The 25,145-nt window shown below is 44.7% G+C and overlaps 1 protein-coding gene across 1 annotated transcript in view; it reads left to right on the top strand.

Moving 5' to 3' along the window:
• Positions 1 to 268: 268 nt before the first annotated feature.
• Positions 269 to 25,145, top strand: part of LOC134585352 (uncharacterized) — a 45,612-nt gene continuing 20,735 nt past the window's right edge. The window contains exon 1 of the mRNA XM_063440758.1: positions 269 to 326. The gene's annotated coding sequence lies outside the window, so the exon portion shown is untranslated. The remainder of the gene's footprint in view (positions 327 to 25,145) is intronic.

Genomic DNA, 25,145 nt, shown 5'->3' with positions numbered 1-25,145 from the left:
ACTAAATATCTTTATACAAAGTAGCCCAGGAGCTTACAATCTACAAGTTTAAAGCGTTCCCCTGTTTAGAAGTGTACCTAGATAACTAATCTAGCCTTCACTTAAATGCTATATTATCAAGAGCTGTTTCAAAGTGAAATGAAAGTGTTATTCAGCTCACACCCTGAGAGGGAGACAGGGAGACAGGGAGGGAGGGAGGGATTGGCAGACATTCCTTTGTGTCCCAGAGCTGACAGTTTGTGTACAGTTACTAAGTAACTCAGGAAGAGGAACTGAGAGGACAGCTTGTTAAATCATCTCTATAGCACCGACATTATCTGGATCTGGTAATATGAAATCCCTAGAAATAGAGTTACTCAGGGACACATTGATGGGCAGCACATTGTGTATGAGATTAGACAGTATATGCATTATACATACTGCAGGGCAGAACCATTAATACCATTTCAGAAATATAATAAAATGATATCGTTCCCTGAAAACATGGGGGTTCTGATCACCTGCATGTAAAAAATTAGGTTTCTATGGTTCTTACTCAATCAGCTTCAATCTAGAGTTAATGGCAACATTACTGAATATCCAGAGCACAATGTGATCTCATCGACTCTAATATCGAATAATATTACATGCACCGTAATAGCTTATATTACATACTGTGTGATATTAACTGTTATTACATGCACCGTAATAGCTTATATTACATACTGTGTGATATGAGCTATTATTACGTGCACCGTAATATCTTATATTACATACTGTGTGGTATTAGCTATTATTACATGCACCGTAATAGCTTATATTGCATACTGTGTGATATTAACTATTATTACATGCACCGTAATATCTTATATTACATACGGTGTGATATTAACTATTATTACATGCACCGTAATAGCTTATATTGCATACTGTGTGATATTAACTACTATTACATGCACCGTAATATCTTATATTACATACTGTGTGATATTAACTATTATTACATGCACCGTAATATCTTATATTACATACTGTGTGATATTAGCTATTATTACATGCACCGTAATAGCTTATATTGCATACTGTGTGATATTAACTATTATTACATGCACCATAATAGCTTATATTACATACTGTGTGATATTAGCTATTATTACAGGCACCGTAATAGCTTATATTACATACTGTGTGATATTAGCTATTATTACATGCACCATAATAGCTTATATTACATACTGTGATATTAGCTGTTATTATTACATGCACCGTAATAGCTTATATTGCATACTGTGTGATATTAGCTATTATTACAGGCACCGTAATAGCTTATATTACATACTGTGTGATATTAGCTATTATTACATGCACCATAATAGCTTATATTACATACTGTGATATTAGCTGTTATTATTACATGCACCGTAATAGCTTATATTGCATACTGTGTGATATTAACTATTATTACATGCACCATAATAGCTTATATTACATACTGTGATATTAGCTGTTATTATTACATGCACCGTAATAGCTTATATTGCATACTGTGTGATATTAACTATTATTACATGCACCATAATAGCTTATATTACATACTGTGTGATATTAGCTATTATTACATGCACCATAATAGCTTATATTACATACTGTGATATTAGCTGTTATTATTACATGCACCGTAATAGCTTATATTGCATACTGTGTGATATTAACTATTATTACATGCACCATAATAGCGTATATTACATACTGTGTGATATTAGCTATTATTACATACACCATATTATCTCATATTACATACTGTGTGATATTAGCTATTATTACATGCACCATAATAGCTTATATTACATACTGTGATATTAGCTGTTATTATTACATGCACCGTAATAGCTTATATTGCATACTGTGTGATATTAACTATTATTACATGCACTGTAATATCTTATATTACATACTGTGTGATATGAGCTATTATTACATGCACCGTAACATCTTATATTACATACTGTGTGATATTAACTATTATTACATGCGCCGTAATATCTTATATTACATACTGTGTGGTATTAGCTATTATTACATGCGCCGTAATAGCTTATATTACATACTGTGTGGTATTAACTACTATTACATGCACCGTAATATCTTATATTACATACTGTGTGATATTAGCTATTATTACATGCACCGTAATATCTTATATTACATACTGTGTGAAATGAGCTATTATTACATGCACCGTAATATCTTATATTACATACTGTGTGGTATTAGCTATTATTACATGCACCGTAATAGCTTATATTACATACTGTGTGATATTAGCTATTATTACATGCACCGTAATATCTTATATTAAATACTGTGTGGTATTAGTTGTTATTACCGTTTCAGCATAAAAGGGGAAAAATCCGTTTAGGCGATAATCACCTTTTCACAAAAAGGCACAGCTACTATAAAAGCACCAAAACTCACGAATTCGGATATAAATGAATGCACCAAACTCCCGAACTGCATACAAGGGAATAAGGTAGCACTCCAGCTGGAACCTCACGAATAGCTGCTAGCAGATGAATAGGAAAAGCAGATATCAGCTTACACTCCTAGCAATCGATCTCCAACAGCATACAGTGAATCCCCCCAAGAACGAGACAAGGCTCCGTGTTGAAGGTCAAGCAGTGGTCTGTTTATTCAGGGCTACCTGCCCCTGTATTTATGCAGGTCTCCCACCTGGTGGACACTCCCCTAGGGGACCAGATGGAAGACTGAAACAGCAGACAGACATGTATCAGATTAGTACATACAGCCACAATACTGTCCCATAATGCATCTTGGTTTCCTCCTCCCTGCCCTGGAGATAATTAATGAAGTAATTCAATTATCTCCTAAGACAAAGGCCAGACTCCATTATGCACATGGTGACACAGAAACAGACTATCACTTTAAAATACATACAGACACATTTTATACATAAAACACAGACATGTAACATATCCCCAGATAGCTCAGGTCTGGGTGCACATTATTAGGTGAATGGCACCCAGACCACACAAATACATTTTAATTGCCATGGAGCCAAAGTCTTTAATTATACGAACAGGCTCCATGGCATTGCTATCTGGGTTAAAGCATTCACATAAAACATAAAATACAGAATTTCCCTGCATTCACCAAATCCATACGAATTAGAACCAGGGGCTGGAGGTTCAGCGGTGCCTGTACGTAAAAGTGTCCGATTTTGGTGCATGAAAGCCGGGCAGAAAAGTGCTGGCTGCTCGGGGAGCTCCAGAACAGCGCCACCTAGCGGCCGCTAAGTGTAACAGCGGCCACACAGTTAACAGGCAATTAAGCTGCGGTTAACCACAGCTTCAGGGAGGTAAATTGGCAGCACACTCCAGCTTCTGGGTGGCCAATTAACAACGCCGGCCGGCTTCCCACGGCTCTGGGGAGGTTGGTGAACGGCTGTTTGTTCGGTAGATGAAATCTACCGAACTGCTGTGCAGAAAGGGAGAAATAAATCCTTCTACACAGTAAAATTAACCCTTTAGCTGCCGGTCCATAGTCCAGAGGCAGCAGGAGGGCAACCAGGCTCCTCCAATACAATGTGGCGAGATTGGTTTCGTCACATTGCATACTGTGTGATATTAACTATTATTACATGCACCGTAATATTTTATATTAAATACTGTGTGGTATTAGTTGTTATTACATGTACCGTAATATCTTATATTACATACTGTGTGCTATTAGCAGTTATTACATGCTCCATAAAATTTTTATTACATACTCTGTGATATTAGCTATTATTACATGTATCGTAATATCTTATATTACATACTGTGTGGTATTAGCTGTTAGTACATGCAACGTAATATTTTTATTACATACTGTGTGATATGAGCTATTATTACATGCACCGTAATATCTTATATCACATACTGTGTGTTATTAACAATTATTACATGCCTGTAATAGCTTATATTACATACTATGTGATATTAACTATTATTACATGCACCGTAATATCTTATATTACATACTGTGTGGTATTAGCTGTTATTACATGCACCGTAATATCTTATATCACATACTGTGTGATATTAACTATTATTACATGCACCGTAATATCTTATATTACATACTGTGTGATATAAGTTATTACGGTGCATGTAATAATAGCTACTATTACATACTGTGTGATATTAGCTATTATTACATGCACCGTAATAGCTCATATGACATACTGTGTGGTATTACTTGTTATTAAATGCACCGTGATATTTTTATTACATGCTATGTGATATTAGCTATTATTACATGCACCGTAATATCTTATATTACATACTGTGTGCTATTAACTATTATTACATACACCATATTATCTTATATTACATACTGTGTGATATTAGCTATTATTACATGTACCGTGATAGCTTATATTGCATACTGTGTGCTATTAACTATTATTACATACACCATATTATCTTATATTACATACTGTAATATTAGCTGTTATTAATACATACACCGTAATATCTTATATTACATACTGTGTGGTATTAGCTGTTATTACATGCATCGTAATATCTTATATTACATACTGTGTGGTATTAGCTATTATTACATGCACCGTAATATTTTTATTACATACTGTTTGATATTAACTATTATTACATGCATTGTAATATCTTATATTACATACTGTTTGAAATTAACTATTATTACATACAACATATTATCTTATATTACATACTGTGTGATATTAGCTATTATTACATGCTCCGTAATAGCTTATAATACATACTGTGTGGTATTAGCTATTATTAAATGCACCGTCATATTTTTATTGCATACTGTGTGATATTACCTATTATTACATACACTGTAATAGCTGATATTACATACTGTGTGCTATTAACTATTATTACATACACCATATTATCTCATATTACATACTGTGTGATATTAGCTATTATTACATGCACCGTAATAGCTTATATTACATACTGTGTGGTATTTTTTTTTTTTGTTTAATATCTTTTTATTGTTTTCATCAAAGATCAGAATGAAAAGGGGTACAGAATAAAAATAGGGATAATCACAAGTATAACATAGTGGGGATCGGTAACATGCCATTTAACATTTAAACCTTACAAGTCCTTCGGTATTACCGTATTGTGTTACCAATGCTGCACTTGTGGCTTAAGGTTCTGGATAGGAGTGGTAGGACAGGGAGGTATAGAGGAAGGCGGGAGGGGGTGGGGGGGGGGGTTGTCCTGCTGTATACTAAGTCGTGTGGAAATTGATCTCCTTCAGCGGAGACATTAAGAATACTCTCATGGCTATATACGGTTGTCTTATGTTCCTTAAGTTCGGTTGACCAAGGGTGGTATTCCCCATGTGGGGGTTTTCCAGAAATCGAGCCATGGGTCCCAGGTCTTGAGATATCTATCCCTCTTCCCCAGAGTCGACCAGTGGATCTCCTCTAGTTCCCTCGTCCTTTCTACCCTCTGCACCCATTGTTCCCTATATGGTACACTGGTTTGTCTCCAGTACATAGGGATGAGGGCATTGGCTTCCCCCATGAGTGTGTTCAGGAGTTGCTGTTTGGAAGTTTCTTTGAATGTAGCACCTGGGAGGGGGACGGCCGCGATGACATAAGCATTATGTTTTAAATGTCTGTCAATATTTGCGTCCAGTAGGGCGCAATGAACCTACAACCCCACCAAATGTGCTCCATGTCCCCCCGTGCTTCCTCACATCCCCAGCAGGAGTCACTGACTGTAGGCCAGTAGGTGTGTAGCTGTTCTGGAGTTCTATACCATCTAGTGGCTCTCTTGTAAAAGGTCTCTTTGCGAGCTATGCTAATCGGGGTTTTCATCCCTGAGGTCATAATGTGTGACCAATCCTCATTGGTCATGTGAATCTGGAGACCTCTCATCCACTTGCGTTGGAATGAGGGTCTAGGTTTTTTCCCCGTGTCTGCCTGTAGAATGGCATAAATGGTAGATAATGGTCGTTTGGTAGTGTTTCCCTGTGAGCATAGTTGTTCAAACGGAGTCTTGTCTCTCTTGCGCCAAATCGGGACGACTAAATGGGTCAGGAAGTTGGTCAGTTGTGCCTTGCCCATAGTGTCTAGGAGTGTCTCCTGTCTATTTGGGGAAGGCTTTTAATTTTGGTGGGATGTCCTCTGTTGTGATTTCCGCAATTGCAGGGCTGGGGGTCCCAAACAATCGGGCTAGGATGGTGCTACCCTGTCCATGTTGGAAGTCTGGATTGTCCGCTATTGGGAAGTACGGAGACACACCAGGGGACAAGCCCCGGTCCTCCTTGTGCCTTCTCCAGATTCAAAGTATGTTGTGTATGAATGGGTGATGTGTGGGGGAGATCTTGTTAATTTGGCACGTCTGCCAGGGTAGGGTGCGGAGTGGCACTGTTGCGAAGTTCTTTTCTAGGCCATACCATGACTTTGTCTTAACCGACCCCGTCCATTCCTTAATGCGTGTGAATAGAACCGCAGCATAATACTTGTATAGGTGGGGTAGACCCAGCCCTCCCATCCCAGGTGTGGACGTTAGGGTGGAATAAGCTAGTCTCGCATGTTTATGGCCCCATATGTAGTTCGTTATCATGGATTTCATGCGTCTGAAAAATTCTTCCAGGAGGGGGACAGGTAGTGCTTGGAATAAGTACAACACTCTCGGTAGTACCATCATTTTTATTATATTAACCCGGCCCATTAGGGAGAACTTGGGTAGGTCCCATTTTTGGAGGTCCCGACCAATATGTTCAACGAGGGACGGGTAATTCCGAGTGTATAGGCCTTTGAGTGTGGAGGTTAGGCGAGTCTCTAAGTATGTTAGTCCCGTCTTTGTCCAGGTGAATTTGTGGAGCTGTCGAATGCGAGCCTGTAATGAGGGGGGGGGGGGGTTGGAGATCCCCAGGATCTCGCATTTCCCAGTATTAATTTTGAAGTTTGATAAGGCTCCAAAGGTCTCAATTTCCTCCTGTATGTGAGGGAGTGTGTGGAGTGGGTCCGTAATAGAGAAGAGGACATCATCCGCAAATGCAGAGATTTTTACCTCACCTCCAGGGTGTTGGTGGCCTCTAATTTTGGAATTACCTCGGACTGCTGTTAGGAATAGCTCTACCGCCAGAACAAATAAGAGGGGCGATAACGGGCAGCCTTGTCTGGTTCCATTGCTTATTTGGAAGGGGGCAGATGAGTAGCCGTTTACCCTGACGGTGGCTGTGGGTCCTCTATACAGTGTGTGTATCCAATTCCTGAGTTCGGGGCCAAATCCCAGACCTTCCAGCACTCTGAATAGATAGGTCCAATCTACCCTATCAAATGCTTTTTCAGCATCTATGCCTAGCAGCAGCAGCAGTAATGTCATTTATTATTCTTGTGGTATTGTCCCTGGTCTCGCGGCCGGGCACAAAGCCTGCCTGGTCTGGGTGGATCATATCTGGCAGTAGGGGTTTGATGCGGTTGGTGATTAGTTTGGCTATCAATTTTAGGTCAAGATTGATAAGGGATATGGGCCTGTAGTTGCCGCATGCCCCAGGGTCCTTTCCCGGTTTGGGGATAATAGTGATTGATGCTTGTAGCATGGGGGGGGGGGGGGGGGAGGGGGGGTAAGGGGGAGTTTTGTCCCAATTCATTTAGCATTTTAAGAAAATGTGGTTCTAATTCCCCTGATAGTGTCTGATAATACCTTGCTGTCAGTCCGTCTGGGCCGGGGCTCTTGCCTTTTGCCTTTTGGCATTGTTTTAATCGCCAAGGTGAACTCCTCATAGGAGAATGGCTCATCCATGGTATGTGCGGTCTCTTCTGTGATTTTGGAGGTGAGATTGGTGGTCAGGTATTCTTGGATGTTAAGGGGAGTTCGTTCTGGAGGTGGAAGATTATAGAGAGTATGATAGAATTTGCGGAATGCTTCGGCTATCTTGTTAGTGGTGTTACATTGTTTCCCCGTGTTGTCCGTTATATTGGCTAGAAAGGATTTTTGCAATTTGGCTTTCAGCGCACGTGCCAACAGCTTCCCACTCTTATTACCATGCGCGTAAAAGGAGCTTCTCGTCAATTGGGCCGATCTATGTGCTTTCAGGGACAACAGGGACTTGAGCTCGACTTTGAGGGCTGTCAGTTTTCGGAAAGTTTCCTGGGTGGGATTTTGTTTGTGTAGGGTTTCCTGCACGTGTATGGCGTTAGATAAAGTGACCTGTCTATGTAAACGTTCTTTCTTAATTCTAGAGCCCCATTTTATCAGGATCCCTCTAATAACGCCTTTGTGCACTTCCCAAACCCAGGGGTCTGAGATGTCAGCTGTGGCATTGTCAATGAAATAGTCATGTAGCGTCTTCTTTAGGTCCTCAACCACTCTGGGATCATCCAGAAGGGTCTCATTGAATCTCCAATGTGTTCTGTGTTCAGCGGCGTTCGTTAGTGTTATAGTCAGAAATATTGGGGCGTGGTCAGACCAGGTGACATTGCCTATGGATGCGTCTTGTAGCATAGGGAGATGTCTATGGCTCATGAATAACATGTCAATTCTAGAGTAGCTTTTTGCAACCGGGGAGTAATAGGTGTAGTCCCTATCTTGTGGATGTGCCAGACGCCAGCAGTCCATGAGCTGGTGGGAGAAGAGTGCATTCGCCAGCATGGTACGTTGGTGGCGCCTAGCGTCTGTGGTGTGGGATGAACTGTCTACTGAGTGGTCGAGTACCATGTTCCAATCCCCCTCCTACAATCACTATTCCCTCAGCAAAGCTCTCCAATTTGCTCAGACAGGACCGAGCAAAGGATCCTTGATCTGAGTTCGGTGCATATATGTTAGCGAGCGTTAGCAGGAATCCTTGACAATTCCCCTTAACAAATATAAATCTCCGCCCCGCGTCTGTTTTAACGCTAGTATTTGTGAGGGCGGCCTGTGAGATAAGTAATATCGCTACTCCTCTGGATTTGCTCTTACCGTAATTGCTGTAATATGTGTGTTGGATATGTCGAGACCTGAGTTTTGGTCGGAAATCACCTCTGTAGTGCGTCTCCTGAATGAATGTAATGTCGGCTCTCTGTCTATCAATTTCCTGCGCTAGTATATTACGTTTTTCTGGGGTGTTGAGGCCCCTCACATTTAGGGACATTATTTTAATATGTGCCATCATCGGTTGGTCGTATGTCTTGCCGCTGAAGAGAATGGTGGTGCTGCAGGACTTTGCAGGCAAGAACTGGGGGGGGGGGGTATGGGTAGGTAAAAACTATGTACATGTATATGATGCAAGGGCGTCATATAGGCAGTGAGTTGGCGCTGCACTTGCAGGAGACTAAGTCGTGTCCCCAAGTAATTTACTAAGCGCCTCTCTGGTGGGGGGGGGGGGGGGGGGAGGTGGAGGTCGGTCTGCTGTGACAGGGCCCTAGTGGGTTAGTTTAATGGATGAATAGATCGCGGTACTGTAATTCTTTAAAGGGTGCTTCCTGTAGTGGGGTCTATAATAGTGTCCCGGTGGGTGGACCCAATACCGGGTTGTCTAAAGACCCTTAAATCTAAGTTGAGGATTATTACATCAGAATATGAGGGCCGTGGGAGCCCGGTTGGCATTTGTTCAAATGCCAACCGGCAATTCGAATAGGTGGCCACTAAGCCTAATATAGTGCAGTAAGGTAATACATCCCTTATATGCCCTCCACAGATCAGTTCTTCAAGACCAGTTGGTCACGGTCAAGTGACCACATCGCGAAGTACAAGGGCTGTAAAGAACCATTCGGCCCATCTAGTCTGTCCAGTCTTCTAAATACTTTCATTAGTCCCTGGCCTTATCTTATAGTTAGGATAGCCTTATGCCTATCCCACGCATGCTTAAACTCATTTACTGTGTTAACCTCTACCACTTCAGCTAGAAGGCTATTCCATGCATCCACTACCCTCTCAGTAAAGTAATACTTCCTGATATAATTTTTAAACCTTTGCCCCTCTAATTTAAGACTATGTCCTCTTGTTGTGGTAGTTTTTCTTCTTTTAAATATAGTCTCCTCCTTTACTGTGTTGATTCCCTTTATGTATTTAAATGTTTCTATCATATCCCCCCTGTCTCGTCTTTCCTCCAAGCTATACATGTTAAGATCCTTTAACCTTTCCTGGTAAGTTTTACATACTGTGATATTAGCTGTTATTAATACATACATCATAATATCTTACATTACATACTGTGTCATATTAGCTGTTATTGCATGCACCGTAATATCTTATATTACATACTGTGTGATTTTAGCTGTTATTAATACATACATCGTAATATATTACATTACATACTGTGTGATATTAGCTATTATTACATGCACCGTAATAGCTTATATTATATACTGTGTGATATTAGCTGTTATTACATGCACCGTAACAGCTTATATTACATACTGTGTGGTATTAGCTGTTATTAAATGCACCATAATATTTTTATTACATACTGTGTGATATTAACTATTATTACATGCATCGTAATATCTTATGTTACATACTGTTTGATATTACCTTTTATTATTACATACACCGTAAAATGTTATATTACATACTGCGTAATACTAGCTGATATTACTACATACATTGTAATATCTTATATCATATTCTGTGTGATATAACTGATATTATTACATACACTGTAATATCTTATTCTGTATTCTTTGTGATATTAGCTGATATTATTACATACATTACATTATCTTATATTACATACTGTAGATATTAGATGATATTATTAGATACTCCGAATTGTCTTATATTACATACTGTGTGATATTAGCTCATATTATTACATACAACTTAATATCTTACATTACATACTGTGTGATATTAGCTGATTTTATTACATATACTTAATTATCTTATATTACATACTGCATGATATTAGCCAAATGAGCCAACATAACCCCAATTGAGACTCTCATAAGTACAAGTTAATGACCCCCACTAATAACAGTATATACCTCGACTCACTGACACTCCCACTATAAATACCCATATAATACCAGCATGTACCTCGACTCACTGACACTCCCACTATAAATACCCATATAATACCAGCATGCACCTCGACTCAGTGACACTCCCACTATAAATACCCATATAATACCAGCATATACCTCGACTCAGTGACACTCCCTCTATAAATACCCATATAATACCAGCATGCACCTCGACTCACTGACACTCCCACTATAAATACCCATATAATACCAGCATGTACCTCGACTCACTGACACTCCCACTATAAATACCCATATAATACCAGCATGTACCTCGACTCACTGACACTCCCACTATAAATACCCATATAATACCAGCATGTACCTCGACTCAGTGACACTCCCACTATAAATACCCATATAATACCAGCATGTACCTGGACTCACTGACACTCCCACTATAAATACCCATATAATACCAGCATGTACCTCGACTCAGTGACACTCCCACTATAAATACCCATATAATACCAGCATGCGCCTCGACTCACTGACACTCCCTCTATAAATACCCATATAATACCAGCATGCACCTCGACTCAGTGACACTCCCACTATAAATACCCATATAATACCAGCATGCACCTCGACTCAGTGACACTCCCACTATAAATACCCATATAATACCAGCATGTACCTCGACTCACTGACACTCCCACTATAAATACCCATATAATACCAGCATGTACCTCGACTCACTGACACTCCCACTATAAATACCCATATAATACCAGCATGTACCTCAACTCACTGACACTCCCTCTATAAATACCCATATAATACCAGCATGTACCTCGACTCAGTGACACTCCCACTATAAATACCCATATAATATCAGCATGTACCTCGACTCAGTGACACTCCCACTATAAATAGCCATATAATACCAGCATGTACCTCGACTCAGTGACACTCCCACTATAAATACCCATATAATACCAGCATGCACCTCGACTCACTGACACTCTCACTATAAATACCCATATAATACCAGCATGTACCTCGACTCACTGACACTCCCTCTATAAATACCCATATAATACCAGCATGTACCTCGACTCACTGACACTCTCACTATAAATACCCATATAATACCAGCATGTACCTCGACTCACTGACACTCCCACTATAAATACCCATATAATACCAGCATGTACCTCGACTCACTGACACTCCCACTATAAATACCCATATAATACCAGCATGCACCTCGACTCAGTGACACTCCCACTATAAATACCCATATAATACCAGCATGTACCTCGACTCAGTGACACTCCCACTATAAATACCCATATAATACCAGCATGTACCTCGACTCAGTGACACTCCCACTATAAATACCCATATAATACCAGCATGCACCTTGACTCAGTGACATTCCCACTATAAATACCCATATAATACCAGCATGCACCTCGACTCACTGACACTCCCACTATAAATACCCATATAATACCAGCATGTACCTCGACTCAGTGACACTCCCACTATAAATACCCATATAATACCAGCATGCACCTTGACTCAGTGACATTCTCACTATAAATACCCATATAATACCAGCATGCACCTCGACTCACTGACACTCCCACTATAAATACCCATATAATACCAGCATGTACCTCGACTCACTGACACTCCCTCTATAAATACCCATATAATACCAGCATGTACCTCGACTCACTGACACTCTCACTATAAATACCCATATAATACCAGCATGTACCTCGACTCACTGACACTCCCACTATAAATACCCATATAATACCAGCATGTACCTCGACTCACTGACACTCCCACTATAAATACCCATATAATACCAGCATGCACCTTGACTCAGTGACATTCTCACTATAAATACCCATATAATACCAGCATGCACCTCGACTCACTGACACTCCCACTATAAATACCCATATAATACCAGCATGTACCTCGACTCAGTGACACTCCCACTATAAATACCCATATAATACCAGCATGTACCTCGACTCACTGACACTCCCACTATAAATACCCATATAATACCAGCATGTACCTCGACTCAGTGACACTCCCACTATAAATACCCATATAATACCAGCATGTACCTCGACTCACTGACACTCCCACTATAAATACCCATATAATACCAGCATGCGCCTCGACTCACTGACACTCCCACTATAAATACCCATATAATACCAGCATGCACCTCGACTCACTGACACTCCCACTATAAATACCCATATAATACCAGCATGCACCTCGACTCACTGACACTCCCACTATAAATACCCATATAATACCAGCATATACCTCGACTCACTGACACTCCCACTATAAATACCCATATAATACCAGCATATACCTCGACTCACTGACACTCCCACTATAAATACCCATATAATACCAGCATATACCTCGACTCACCGACACTCCCACTATAAATACCCATATAATACCAGCATGCACCTCGACTCAGTGACACTCCCACTATAAATACCCATATAATGCCAGCATGCACCTCGACTCACTGACACTCCCACTATAAATACCCATATAATACCAGCATGTACCTCGACTCAGTGACACTCCCACTATAAATACCCATATAATACCAGCATGTACCTCGACTCAGTGACACTCCCACTATAAATACCCATATAATACCAGCATGCACCTCGACTCAGTGACACTCCCACTATAAATACCCATATAATACCAGCATGTAACTGGACTCACTGACACTCCCACTATAAATACCCATATAATACCAGCATGCACCTCGACTCAGTGACACTCCCACTATAAATACCCATATAATAACAGCATGTACCTCGACTCAGTGACACTCCCACTATAAATATCCATATAATACCAGCATATACCTCGACTCAGTGACACTCCCACTATAAATACCCATATAATACCAGCATGTACCTCGACTCACTGACACTCCCACTATAAATATCCATATAATACCAGCATGTACCTCGACTCACTGACACTCCCACTATAAATACCCATATAATACCAGGATGCACCTCGACTCAGTGACACTCCCACTATAAATACCCATATAATACCAGCATGCACCTCGACTCAGTGACACTCCCACTATAAATACCCATATAATACCAGCATGTACCTCGACTCACTGACACTCCCACTATAAATACCCATATAATACCAGCATGTACCTTGACTCACTGACACTCCCACTATAAATACCCATATAATACCAGCATGCACCTCGACTCAGTGACACTCCCACTATAAATACCCATATAATACCAGCATGCACCTCGACTCAGTGACACTCCCACTATAAATACCCATATAATACCAGCATGCACCTCGACTCACTGACACTCCCACTATAAATACCCATATAATACCAGCATGCACCTCGACTCACTGACACTCCCACTATAAATACCCATATAATACCAGCATGTACCTCGACTCACTGACACTCCCTCTATAAATACCCATATAATACCAGCATGTACCTCGACTCACTGACACTCCCACTATAAATACCTGTGGCGAAACCAACTTCGCCACTGTGAACTGGAGAAGCCTGGTTGCTAGCCTCCTGCCCGCTGACTATGGCCCCTGGACATATTGCACTTTAAAGACTATATTTGGGCATGTAATAATTTACATTGCTGCTACTGGCCCTTTAAAATCAGCGATGGACATTTTGGGACTACTGTCCCTTTAAGACTGTGAAGCATATTCTATTGTACTGCCTGTATATTGTATATGTATTTATGTATGCAGTTAACCTGGGTTATATATATATGCAGCCTTCATCTGATTGTTCGGTAGAATCACTCCATTCCTTGTATTGAGGAAACTACCGAACAACCAGACCACCCAGGACTAAGTGTGCCTCCAATTACCGTTTGCAACAATGTTGCAAACGGGTAATTGGCAATCAGTGCAGTGTGGTCTTTGTCCTCTGGGTGGCCGCCATTCAGGAAACTAACACGTGGCGGCGGCCATCTTTAACTACCGAACAGCGGTGTTTTGCCGTCGAGTGTCTGGAACTGAAATCGGACACTCGACTAGGCAAACACCGCTGAGACCTCCAGACTTCCAGGATTTCGTGGGGAAACTACCGAACGGCCCGCCGTTCGGTAGAAAGAAACGTACGAACTAGGGGATTCATACGAATCCCCCTTAGTCTCTATAACACCAGGAATTCGTATGTTTCATTCACCTGTTTGTGACCGACCGCAGGGCCAAAATGCATGTGTGACGAAGTGCCCTTCGCCACTTTGTCCTGGAGAGGCCTGCTTGCCTGCCTCCTCCCCTGCGACTATGGTCCTGGACTATATTGCACTGTAAACCCTGTATTCAGGCATATGGACTTGTATTAGACTGTCTTTTACCCTTTATCTATGCTGTAGGTTTGGACTGCTAATATAACCTAACAGCCAGGGGATTTAGGCGAATATATTGCATGAGAATACCATTGCTGGAGAATACAGCCGTTCGTATGATTTCATGCGAATTCTTTGTGCTCTGAATAGGTGGCCGCCATTTCGGGACTTTTACACGTGTTCGCGGCCATCTTGCGTGCGAACAGCGGTGTTTGCCTGTGAACGCATGGAACTGAAATCGGAAGCGCAAACAGGCGAATACCGCTAAGACCTCCAGACATCCAGAACTACGTACGGAAACTACCGAACGACCGGCCGTTCGGTAGTTATACTTAACTTAGTATGGGGATTCTAGCGACCACAAAGATGCGAATGGATGGCAAGAATTTCGTCTATTTTACCGTGCGAACGGAGACCGACCGCAAGGCCAAAACTCATGGAACTATTTTCGGCTAGTTGGTCTGTGCGGTCGGTCAAAACTTTGGAGCTCTGTATCTCCCGAACCATCCATCCGAATGGGCTGATTTTTGGACAGACTGTTCCCCTGAACAAGGGCTATTTGGGGATACCAGATTTAAAGCTGTACCCCCTGTTTTTGGGGTACATCCAGAACTTGGGTAAAATAATGTATGTTTTAATTGGGTTATGTGTTTATCTGAGGGGAGGAGACGTGGGGGTGTTACCATGCATGTGATTGGTCAATTTCATCCTCCCCCTGGGAGTGTCCTGTATGTACCTGATCCTAATAAAAAGCAGGCTGGGTGTTCCAGTCCTCAGACCTCTTCTGACCCTCAATACGTAGCCTCGTCTCGTTATTGGAGGGAACTGCTATATCACACTGGGGATTGCTATGCGCTGCATATTCCCCTGAGCTCTTAATCACTTAGCTCTTTTAAGAGCTTGTTCCTGTTACGCTCTCCTGGAGGAGAGGTCTTCCCCACACGGTCCTGGAGGACAGAAGCCGATCCAGGGTGGAAGGAAGTCGGCGCGGCTCCAGTTAAGCTACGGCGGTTGTGGAGCCTGCGGTGGTTGTGGTGTCGTCTGCAGTGCTTGGAGTCCTCTGAGAGCGCTAGGAGCATCCATCAACGGAGGGTACTCGGTCGGGGTACACGGAGCTCCGTTACATTGGTGGCAGCGGTGGGATGGCGTCCTAGTGCGAGGAGAAGCAGCTCAGAGACACTGGTAACGTTTGGAGTTACAATTGAGGGCAACGCTAGCCATTGGGCAGCGCCCCTGGCTACAACAGGATGGCTTCCCTAGTGCGAGGAACAGCATCCTGGGAACACCAAGCAAAACTGGACTATTGGTATAGTCACGTACAGTTTGACGCTATGCTGAAGCGGCGGTTGGCTGTCTACGGACCCCTCCTAACAGAGGAAATTGTACCGAGAGTGAGGAGAGAACTGGCGGAGTATCTGCAGATGGAAGCAGAATATCGGGCAGTGAGGGCAAAGTATTCCGTCCCTGCGCCCCAACAACAGCGTGAGTTACAGGGGGCCGAAGGGGCCGTCCTTCCCCCCCAGCAGCCGTGTGTCCTACAGAGAGCAGAGACAGTTGGTCCCTCTCTACAGCAACAGGACCATGGTAAGGGAGTGGAGACAGGCGGTCTCCCTCTACAGCGGCAGTGTGTACCCCAGGGGGCCGAAGGTGCCGTCCTTCCCCCCCAACAGCAGTGTGTCCTACAGAGAGCAGAGACAGTTGGTCCCTCTCTACAGCAACAGGACAATGGTAAGGGAGTGGAGACAGGCGGTCTCCCTCTCCAGCGGCAGCCTGTGTTTCCGGGAAAGGAGCACAGCACCCCCTCTCCCCAGCGGCAGCCTCCACTAACAAGGGGAGACACCAATCCTCCAGACGGCGCAGATGGGACCGTGGTCTCTGTGCCTGACCTACAGGGATGCTGGACAGCCTTTCCAGATCCCCAACTACCCTCACCGGGACACCCAGAGGAGGGGGTAAGTACAAATTCCCCTCCCCAGCTAACTCCTAGCGTGGCACCAGGGTTAACGGAGGCGATGCTAACCCCTCCTGACGTCCATGTTCCCTTGACTACTGAGCCGGACTATGGTCTCAGTACCCCAGCGGAAGAGCTGGCAGCTGGACAGAGCGCAGTCGGCCTCTGCCCTACCTTTGTCCCTGGTCCAGAGCCTGATGTCCTGCAGGCTACCCCAGCGGAAGAGCTGGCCGCTGGACAGAGCGCAGTCGGCCTCTGCCCTACCTTTGTCCCTGGTCCAGAGCCTGATGTCCTGCAGGCTACCCCAGCAGAAGAGCTGGCATCTGGGCAGAGTGCAGTTGGCCTCTGCCCTTCAAGTACCCTCGGCATGTGGCCTCATTACCACAGCCAAATACCCAGGTGCAGTAACTGTGTGTTGTGGGTGGGCTGTTCCTGTACTTTGATGTTGTGGGGGGGCTACTCGGACATCTGTTTATTGTGGGTTGGTGGATCGACTAACGGAGGCACTGACCGACAGAAGGTCAGGTGCCTGGTTAGTCTTCCCCCCAAAGGGGAGATGTGTGACGAAGTGCCCTTCGCCACTTTGTCCTGGAGAGGCCTGCTTGCCTGCCTCCTCCCCTGCGACTATGGTCCTGGACTATATTGCACTGTAAACCCTGTATTCAGGCATATGGACTTGTATTAGACTGTCTTTTACCCTTTATCTATGCTGTAGGTTTGGACTGCTAATATAACCTAACAGCCAGGGGATTTAGGCGAATATATTGCATGAGAATACCATTGCTGGAGAATACAGCCGTTCGTATGATTTCATGCGAATTCTTTGTGCTCTGAATAGGTGGCCGCCATTTCGGGACTTTTACACGTGTTCGCGGCCATCTTGCGTGCGAACAGCGGTGTTTGCCTGTGAACGCATGGAACTGAAATCGGAAGCGCAAACAGGCGAATACCGCTAAGACCTCCAGACATCCAGAACTACGTACGGAAACTACCGAACGACCGGCCGTTCGGTAGTTATACTTAACTTAGTATGGGGATTCTAGCGACCACAAAGATGCGAATGGATGGCAAGAATTTCGTCTATTTTACCGTGCGAACGGAGACCGACCGCAAGGCCAAAACTCATGGAACTATTTTCGGCTAGTTGGTCTGTGCGGTTGGTCAAAACTTTGGAGCTCTGTATCTCCCGAACCATCCATCCGAATGGGCTGATTTTTGGACAGACTGTTCCCCTGAACAAGGGCTATTTGGGGATACCAGATTTAAAGCTGTACCCCCTGTTTTTGGGGTACATCCAGAACTTGGGTAAAATAATGTATGTTTTAATTGGGTTATGTGTTTATCTGAGGGGAGGAGACGTGGGGGTGTTACCATGCATGTGATTGGTCAATTTCATCCTCCCCCTGGGAGTGTCCTGTATGTACCTGATCCTAATAAAAAGCAGGCTGGGTGTTCCAGTCCTCAGACCTCTTCTGACCCTCAATACGTAGCCTCGTCTCGTTATTGGAGGGAACTGCTATATCACACTGGGGATTGCTATGCGCTGCATATTCCCCTGAGCTCTTAATCACTTAGCTCTTTTAAGAGCTTGTTCCTGTTACGCTCTCCTGGAGGAGAGGTCTTCCCCACACGGTCCTGGAGGACAGAAGCCGATCCAGGGTGGAAGGAAGTCGGCGCGGCTCCAGTTAAGCTACGGCGGTTGTGGAGCCTGCGGTGGTTGTGGTGTCGTCTGCAGTGCTTGGAGTCCTCTGAGAGCGCTAGGAGCATCCATCAACGGAGGGTACTCGGTCGGGTTACACGGAGCTCCGTTACAGCATGGAACTGTTTTCGGATACTTTACCCATGCGGTCGGTCAATACTTTAAAGTCCCATAACTCCCGAACCGTTTATCCGAATGGGCTGATTTTAACATATGTTGTTCCTCCAGACTAGGGCTATCTGGAGATATTGGATTTGTGGATGTACCCCAAGTATTTAGGGTACATCCAAAACTTGGGTAAAACTATGTCCCTGTTAATTGTGTTAACAGATATGTTGGAGGGAGGAGATGTGTGGGTTGTACCTTAAACTGGATTGGTGTACTGTAAACCCCTCCCTTGCATGGGAGAATCTCATATAAGCCTGTGTGTGAATAAATCAGTGTTGTTGCTGTTTAACCCTGAAGCTGGAGTGTGTCTCTTTCTTGGGGGGAAAGGGGACTGTATGCCGACTGCCAGGAGTGTAAGCTGTTCATATTGCTTTTCCTGTTCGGGTGCTTCCAGGGTTAGTGTGTCTGCTGTTCGAGAGTTGGTGAATTCGTGCAGTTTGGGAGTTCGGGAAGTTGGTGCTTATGGTAGCTGCTGGTCCATCTAAAGGGGATTATCGCCTAAACGGATCTTTCCCCTTTTATGCTGAAACGGTCCGTTACAATTGGTGGCAAGCGGTGGGATCAGTCCTACAACCAGAGGGACAGCTACAGACAACACCATTCCTGGATTACTAATTGAGGGCAACGCTAGTACCCGTACAGCGACCCTATCTACAAGGAACCAACTGCAGCAGAGCAAGCATGGCACCCAGCTACACGCAGGAGGAGTTTGACAAAGAGCTGAGATCACAACTGATTTTCTTCGGACCCAACCCCCCGGAGAAATACGTGCAGCTCGTGAGTAGACAGGTAGATGAGTACCTGCGGTTCATGGCAGATCCAGCCAAGGGTATCGGTCGCCCTATCCGGCGGCAGAGTGCGTTTCGGGGACTCAAAGGTGTACCCCAGGGAGCTGATGGTGTCGTCCATCCTCCCCAGCGGCCGTGTGTGCCCCAGGGAGCCGAAGGTGCAGTCCTTCCTCCCCAGCGGCAGGCCGAGTTACAGGGGGCAGAGGTAGTTGTTCCTGCCCCCCAGCAGCAAAGTGATATGCCAAGAAGGCAGTGTGAAGCGAAGGGAGAGGAGAGCAGCGTCCTCCCTCCCCAGCGGCAGTGTGTGCCCCAGGGAGCTGATGGTGTCGTCCATCCTCCCCAGCAGCCGTGTGTGTCCCAGGGAGCCGAAGGTGCAGTCCTTCCTCCCCAGCGGCAGGCTGAGTTACAGGGGGCAGAGGTTGTTGTTCCTGCCCCCCAGCAGCAAAGTGATATGCCAAGAAGGCAGTGTGAAGTGAAGGGAGAGGAGAGCAGCGTCCTCCCTCCCCAGCGGCAGTGTGTGCCTCAGGGAGCTGATGGTGTCGTCCATCCTCCCCAGCAGCCGTGTGTGCCCCAGGGAGCTGATGGTGTCGTCCATCCTCCCCAGCAGCCGTGTGTGTCCCAGGGAGCCGAAGGTGCAGTCCTTCCTCCCCAGCGGCAGGCTGAGTTACAGGGGGCAGAGGTTGTTGTTCCTGCCCCCCAGCAGCCAAGTGATATGCCAAGAAGGCAGTGTGAAGTGAAGGGAGAGGAGAGCAGCGTCCTCCCTCCCCAGCGGCAGTGTGTGCCCCAGGGAGCTGATGGTGTCGTCCATCCTCCCCAGCAGCCGTGTGTGCCCCAGGGAGCTGATGGTGTCGTCCATCCTCCCCAGCAGCCGTGTGTGTCCCAGGGAGCCGAAGGTGCAGTCCTTCCTCCCCAGCGGCAGGCTGAGTTACAGGGGGCAGAGGTTGTTGTTCCTGCCCCCCAGCAGCAAAGTGATATGCCAAGAAGGCAGTGTGAAGTGAAGGGAGAGGAGAGCAGCATCCTCCCTCCCCAGCGGCAGTGTGTGCCCCAGGGAGCTGATGGTGTCGTCCATCCTCCCCAGCGGCAGTGTGTCCTGCAGGGAGCAGAGACAGTCAGTCTCGCACCCCAGCAGCCGGACAAGAGAATGAAAGGGGAGACAGCTGGTCCCCCTTTCCACCAGCAGAGAGAGTGGCAGGGAGAGGAGCCTGCTAACCCCCCTCCCCAGCGGCAGTTTACCGTCCAGAGAGAGGAGCTTGTTACACCCTCTCTCCAGCGGCAGCCTAACCCACCAAGGGGAGATGTTAAGCCCCACATCCGTGCAGATGGGACCGTAGTCTCTGCACTTACAGCACCAGGGGTAGGGACGGTCGGTCCTGTCCCCCAGACACAGAGCGATATATCTAAAGGGGAGACAGTCGGTCTCCAGCAACCAGGCTCCCACCAGACTACTCCCATGGTAGTGCTGGCAACAGGACAGAATACTGCTGGTCTCGGCCCCCTCAGCAACCCACCAAGGCAGCCTACCAGTCCCCCTCACAGCCGTGGTGAGGCACCTGAACCCAGACCAGATTCTCCCTCACCCAGAGGTAGTAACTGTTTATTATGGGTGGGCTGCTCTACTACTTCTGTTTTGTGGGTGGGTTGCTGGACTAACCAGGGCACTGACCGGCAGGAGGTCAGATACCCTGTTAGTCTAATTGGTAAAGGGGAGAATTGTGGCGAAACCAACTTCGCCACTGTGAACTGGAGAAGCCTGGTTGCTAGCCTCCTGCCCGCTGACTATGGCCCCTGGACATATTGCACTTTAAAGACTATATTTGGGCATGTAATAATTTATATTGCTGCTACTGGCCCTTTAAAATCAGCGATGGACATTTTGGGACTACTGTCCCTTTAAGACTGTGAAGCATATTCTATTGTACTGCCTGTATATTGTATATGTATTTATGTATGCAGTTAACCTGGGTTATATATATATGCAGCCTTCATCTGATTGTTCGGTAGAATCACTCCATTCCTTGTATTGAGGAAACTACCGAACAACCAGACCACCCAGGACTAAGTGTGCCTCCAATTACCGTTTGCAACAATGTTGCAAACGGGTAATTGGCAATCAGTGCAGTGTGGTCTTTGTCCTCTGGGTGGCCGCCATTCAGGAAACTAACACGTGGCGGCGGCCATCTTTAACTACCGAACAGCGGTGTTTTGCCGTCGAGTGTCTGGAACTGAAATCGGACACTCGACTAGGCAAACACCGCTGAGACCTCCAGACTTCCAGGATTTCGTGGGGAAACTACCGAACGGCCCGCCGTTCGGTAGAAAGAAACGTACGAACTAGGGGATTCATACGAACTCCCCTTAGTCTCTATAACACCAGTAATTCGTATGTTTCATTCACCTGTTTGTGACCGACCGCAGGGCCAAAATGCATGGAACTGTTTTCGGATACTTTACCCCTGCGGTCGGTCAATACTTTAAAGTCCCATAACTCCCGAACCGTTTATCCGAATGGGCTGATTTTAACATATGTTGTTCCTCCAGACTAGGGCTATCTGGAGATATTGGATTTGTGGATGTACCCCAAGTATTTAGGGTACATCCAAAACTTGGGTAAAACTATGTCCCTGTTAATTGTGTTAACAGATATGTTGGAGGGAGGAGATGTGTGGGTTGTACCTTAAACTGGATTGGTGTACTGTAAACCCCTCCCTTGCATGGGAGAATCTCATATAAGCCTGTGTGTGAATAAATCAGTGTTGTTGCTGTTTAACCCTGAAGCTGGAGTGTGTCTCTTTCTTGGGGGGAAAGGGGACTGTATGCCGACTGCCAGGAGTGTAAGCTGTTCATATTGCTTTTCCTGTTCGGCTGCTTCCAGGGTTAGTGTGTCTGCTGTTCGAGAGTTGGTGAATTCGTGCAGTTTGGGAGTTCGGGAAGTTGGTGCTTATGGTAGCTGCTGGTCCATCTAAAGGGGATTATCGCCTAAACGGATTTTTCCCTTTTTATGCTGAAACGGTCCGTTACAATACCCATATAATACCAGCATGCACCTCGACTCACTGACACTCCCACTATAAATACCCATATAATACCAGCATGTACCTTGACTCACTGACACTCCCACTATAAATACCCATATAATACCAGCATGCACCTCGACTCAGTGACACTCCCACTATAAATACCCATATAATACCAGCATGCACCTCGACTCAGTGACACTCCCACTATAAATACCCATATAATACCAGCATGCACCTCGACTCAGTGACACTCCCACTATAAATACCCATATAATACCAGCATGCACCTCGACTCAGTGACACTCCCACTATAAATACCCATATAATACCAGCATGCACCTCGACTCACTGACACTCCCACTATAAATACCCATATAATACCAGCATGTACCTCGACTCACTGACACTCCCATTATAAATACCCATATAATACCAGCATGTACCTCGACTCACTGACACTCCCTCTATAAATACCCATATAATACCAGCATGCACCTCGACTCAGTGACACTCCCACTATAAATACCCATATAATACCAGCATGTACCTCGACTCACTGACACTCCCACTATAAATACCCATATAATACCAGCATGCACCTCGACTCAGTGACACTCCCACTATAAATACCCATATAATACCAGCATGCACCTCGACTCACTGACACTCCCACTATAAATACCCATATAATACCAGCATGTACCTGCACTCACTGACACTCCCACTATAAATACCCATATAATACCAGCATATACCTCGACTCACTGACACTCCCACTATAAATACCCATATAATACCAGCATGTACCTCGACTCACTGACACTCCCACTATAAATACCCATATAATACCAGCATGCACTTCGACTCAGTGACACTCCCACTATAAATACCCATATAATACCAGCATGTACCTGCACTCACTGACACTCCCACTATAAATACCCATATAATACCAGCATGTACCTCGACTCAGTGACACTCCCACTATAAATACCCATATAATACCAGCATGTACCTCGACTCACTGACACTCCCACTATAAATACCCATATAATACCAGCATGTACCTCGACTCAGTGACACTCCCACTATAAATATCCATATAATACCAGCATATACCTCGACTCACTGACACTCCTACTATAAATACCCATATAATACCAGCATATACCTCGACTCACTAACACTCCCTCTATAAATACCCATATAATACCAGCATGCACCTCGACTCACTGACACTCCCACTATAAATACCCATATAATACCAGCATATACCTCGACTCACTGACACTCCCACTATAAATACCCATATAATACCAGCATGTACCTCGACTCACTGACACTCCCACTATAAATACCCATATAATACCAGCATGTACCTCGACTCAGTGACACTCCCACTATAAATATCCATATAATACCAGCATGTACCTCGACTCAGTGACACTCCCACTATAAATACCCATATAATACCAGCATATACCTCGACTCACTAACACTCCCTCTATAAATACCCATATAATACCAGCATGCACCTCGACTCACTGACACTCCCACTATAAATACCCATATAATACCAGCATATACCTCGACTCACTGACACTCCCACTATAAATACCCATATAATACCAGCATGTACCTCGACTCAGTGACACTCCCACTATAAATACCCATATAATACCAGCATGTACCTCGACTCACTGACACTCCCACTATAAATACCCATATAATACCAGCATGTACCTCGACTCACTGACACTCCCACTGTAACGGACCGTTTCACTTACAAGAGGATAAAACCCAGTTTAGGCGATATCCCCCTTTCCAGATGCACAGGCAGCTACGGCAAACACCATTCTCCCGACTGGAACCACACGAATACTGGGACAGCTGAACAAGAAAAGCAGACATCGGCTTACACTCCTGGCAGTCAGCAAACAATCCCATTTCCCCCAAAGAACGAGACGACACATCGCTTTGAGGGTTAAGCAAGAACTCTGGACTGGGACACCCAGTCTGGCTTTTATTACAACTAAGTACATACAGGACACTCCCAGGGGGAGGATGAATTTAACCAATCACATGGATGTACCTCCCACACATTTCCTCCCCTTAGATTAGCACTTAACATAATTATACCGTACACC

The sequence above is a fragment of the Pelobates fuscus genome, chromosome 2, assembly GCF_036172605.1.
Source record: "Pelobates fuscus isolate aPelFus1 chromosome 2, aPelFus1.pri, whole genome shotgun sequence".
Lineage (NCBI taxonomy): Eukaryota > Metazoa > Chordata > Amphibia > Anura > Pelobatidae > Pelobates > Pelobates fuscus.
Note: the sequence above shows the minus strand (reverse complement) of the source record. Positions and strands in the feature narration are given on the sequence as shown.